This window comes from Otolemur garnettii, unplaced genomic scaffold (genome assembly GCF_000181295.1).
Source record: "Otolemur garnettii isolate 467f Iridium unplaced genomic scaffold, OtoGar3 scaffold00043, whole genome shotgun sequence".
Classification (NCBI taxonomy): domain Eukaryota; kingdom Metazoa; phylum Chordata; class Mammalia; order Primates; family Galagidae; genus Otolemur; species Otolemur garnettii.
The window spans coordinates 6,962,976-6,967,213 of NW_003852438.1; the positions used below are offsets into that span (position 1 = coordinate 6,962,976).

Below are 4,238 nucleotides of genomic sequence, written 5' to 3' on the forward strand. Positions count from 1 at the left end.
AAAAAAAAAAAAAAAAGAGCAGCAGAGATAGCTGCAGTGGAAGGACGCATGGCTCAATAGCCTCAATGATAAGGTCTCCACCCTTTCAACGTCCACTCTCCACTGATAACAAACAAGGCGGGTGTTGGGGGAAGACCATCCACTGGGGACCCTGAGGCCTAGTCAGAGGCATCACTTATGGTTCAGTCCACAGAGTCCTTCCCCTTTACTCTGGTTCTCTATCACATCAAAACCACCAGTAGGAGACTTAAAATGCACATATCAGCGCCACTCTCTGTGCATCAAAGCTTCCTCCCCGCAGCCCTGCACACTATGCTTCAGCTCTGATCCCACTGCAGTTCAGGGCATGAATAATTCTTAGGGCTGGAGGGTGGGGCTTGGGGCAGGGTGGCTGTAGCCATGATACCCAGGTATCAGAGGAAGTTCAGCCCAAGGCTAATTACCCACCATAAAACAACTGCAGCACATGGAGAGTGGGGTTGGGGAGGGTCTTCTCAGAAGTGAGTTGCCCCAAGCCCAGCCCTGCCCTCCCCTATCCAATGAACTGGGGGGAGCCATGACTCCAGTATAGCTGAATTCAGGTTGTGCCCCAGTGAATTACACCTGTCAGAGTCTCCTTTCCTATTAAGGAGTGGTTCTAAACACCCTCTGATACTTTCCTCTCACCTCCAACATCAAAAAACGTTTTATGCTTCTGCATCATTCAAGCATTCTAAGGAATTGGGATTCAGTCTGAAACAATGAGAATTTTTGGATGGTAGAGGTGAATGATCGTAAGTACGCATCTTTGGAGCAGGTGTTTTTATACATGTTACAGCAAAAAGAAAATAAGTCTCAGGCACTTAGGAAGAACTGGCCCCACAGATCACTCATTAAAGGAAATTTCTGCTAACCTTCCATAAGCAAGGACATGCAAATTACACCTATGTCTAGCACCTAAAACCAAAGCCTGTTTGATTCCACACTAATGATGAATTACAAGTTGATCTTACAGGCAGCAGAACTAGAGACAAGACAGAGTAAGGCATTCTTCCACCTACCCAGGGGCCTCTATATAATTGATGCTTCCTTCATGCCTTCATTTTATGTAAAATGTAGATTTCTTGGGCCTCACAGGAATGAAACTCCCTACCTCATCATCTCCCACACCACCCTCTTTTTCCTTTTCTCTGTATACCTTTAAAAAGGTGAAGGTTCCAACTTCCCCTTGGGAAAAAACAGCCATAGCTTCCTATCATTAATGTTTTCCTGGGAAACCTCCTCAAAATCTTGGCTTAGTAAACCTTCATTGATTGACATTTTTGCCTCAGTTATTTATTTGGGTCAACACATTACAAAGGACACAGGTGAGACAGGTTCTCTCCCAGAACAAACAACCCCTCACCTGCCCACACTCCACCCTGTGTGCACACAACCTCAGCCCACGGCACACATTCCCTCTCTCCCCCCTCGAATTCACTCAGGCTCTCACCCCCCGTCTGACTGCTCACACATGTCACCCACTCTCATACTCCAAGGCACACAACCACCTCATATTCCAACACATGCAGGAGCATGAGTCTGTACCGCCGCTCACGGCCACAAGCCCGCCACCTTACCATGCACCACACACATGTATCTGTACACGCACAGCCATATATAACAAACACACAGGTACACAAGTGACTGAAGCCCAACTCAAAGAGGCTTAAGAATGAAAGATAATTTATTTGCTCTCACACTTGGGAAGTGCAGGGATGCATTTGACTGTTGTTCTACCCAAATAAGGGGCTTGAGGATGTCATCATGCCCCTGTCTTTCTCCACCTTTCTTGGCTCTGTTCCCTCGTATGGTAGCTTCATTCTCGGGCAGGCCATCTCCATGCGAGCATGACTACCAAGGGAGCAGCTCTTTCCCACTACTCAGGCTGAAGTTCCAGGCTGACCCTTACTTGGCTGACATAGGTCACATGCTCATCTCAGAGCCAATCTTTGTGGCCAAGAGAATAGAATGTCACCATTAATTGGACTAGATCAAGCCAAGCCCCTGGGAGAGGAGTGATCAGACCCCCAAACTTAATGGAAGAGGGGGGGAAAGGTGATTCACCAAAAGACAGGAAGGAAATGCTGAACAGGCAAAAACAACAGATGTTCACTATGTACATTCATCCAAATGTACACAAATGAAAGATGTGGGAACCCCGAGACACGGGGACATTAAGATACCAGTGTATACATTGAGCCCTTGTATAAACATAATACTATCTGCCTTCTGTACCTTAACCACAAAATATTGATTTCAGATAAATAGGTGATTCAGATATGTGCCATAGGACTTCAGCGATAGGGGACAGCCCTGAGAAAGCTGAGCTTAGAAGAGTGAGACACAGTAAGAAAGACCTGGAAACATGAACGGGATTCCTACGAAAGCCTAGAAGGGCTGGATGATAGGAGGGTGGACTGAGGGTTTGAAGATTGGACAGTGTCTGTTCTGTAGGCCCCAGGAGCCAATGCAGAGCTCTGAAAATGGAGTCTGCATCACTGAGGCATTCATGAGGCAGGGTTCAAGCAGAAGTTCAGGGGACTAAGCACCGGAGGGTTGTCAGAGCCTCAGAGCCACGTCCTAGGGCCTGCTATGTACACTGTGCACACCGCCCCACTTAAATCATAAAGACCCTGGGCAGCACCTGTGGCTCAAAGGAGTAGGGCACCGGCCGCATATGCCAGAGATGGTGGGTTCAAACCCAGCCCTGGCCAAAAACTGAAAAAAAAAAGTTAATCATAAAGACCCTGTCAGGGAGAGAGGGAAAGTGCCATGTGTGTGAACAAAGCCTTGAAGACAGTGTGTGCAATCAAGAGAATTTTGGAACCACTTCCTAACTGTGTAAAGTTGAGCGAGTTACTTAAAGATACAGATGAAAACAACTACCTCAGAGGACTTACAGGAACTGTGAACTAAAATGACAACTGAATGGACCCCCTCATGGCCAAGCAGACCTGCAAAAATACAAAATCTTTTTTTTTTTTTTTTTTGAGACGGAGCCTCAAGCTATCCCCCTGGGTAGAGTGCCGTGGCATTACAGCTCACAGCAACCTCCAACTCCTGGGCTCAAGCGAGTCTCCTGCCTCAGCCTCCCAAGTAGCTGGGACTACAGGCGCCCGCCACAACGCCTGGCCATTTTTGGTTGCAGCCATCATTGTTGTTTGGCGGCCCGGGCTGGATTTGAACCCTCCACCTTAGGTGTATGTGGCTGGCGCCTTAGCCACTTGAGCCACAGGCGCCGAGCCAAAATACAAAATCTTAAAGCTGAGTTGGTAGCTGTGAGGAGAAGGGAGGTTGGACACACCTAGCTATGCCCGGTCCTTTTTGGAATTTTTGTTTGTTTGTTTTTATTTTTGTTTTTGCAGTTTTTGGCCATGGCTGGGTTTGAACCCACCACCTCTGGCATATGGGGCTGGCACCCTACTCCTTGAGCCACAGGTGCCGCCTGGAATTATTTTTTGTAACAATAAGATACAAAATCATTAGGGCCAGGCTCAGTAGCTCATGCCTGAAATCCTAGCACTCTGAGAGGCTGAAGCTGGATGATCCCTTGAGCTCAGGAGTTCGAGACCAGCCTGAGCAAGAGAGAGACCTCCATCTCTACTAAAAATAGAAAAATCAGCTGGGCATTATGGCAGGCACCTGTTTGTCCCAGCTACTGTGGAGGCTGAGGCAGGAAGATTACTTGAGCTCAGGAGTTTGAGGTTTGCCATGAGCTAGGCTGAAGCCACAGCACTCTAGCCTGGGCAACAGAATAAAACTCTGTCTCACAAAAAAAAAAAAAGCTCATCAAGGAAACACATATAAGGGCAGCACCTATGGCTCAGTGAGTAGGGCACCAGCCCCACATACTGAGGGTGGCAGGTTCAAACCCAGCTCCCACCAAACTGCAACAACAACAACAACAACAAAAATAGCAGAGCGTTGTGGCAGGCAACTGTAGTCCCAGCTACTCGAGAGGCTGAGGCAAGAGAATCACCTAGGCCCAGGAGTTGGAGGTTGCTGTGAGCTGTGACACCACAGTACTCTACACCGAGGGTGACTCTGTCTCTTAAAAAAAAAAAGAGGGGCTCAGCGCCTGTGGCTCAAGCGGCTAAGGCGCCAGCCACATACACCTAAGGTGGCAGGTTTGAATCCCCAGCCCGGGCCCGCCAAACAACAATGATGGCTGCAACCAAAAAATGGCCAGGCGTTGTGGCAGGCACCTGTAGTCCCAG

General features: G+C 48.2%; 1 pseudogene; it reads left to right on the plus strand.

The window, feature by feature from the left end:
* Positions 1–3,839: 3,839 nt before the first annotated feature.
* LOC111725545 overlaps positions 3,840–4,238 on the plus strand; it is a 1,371-nt pseudogene continuing 972 nt past the window's right edge.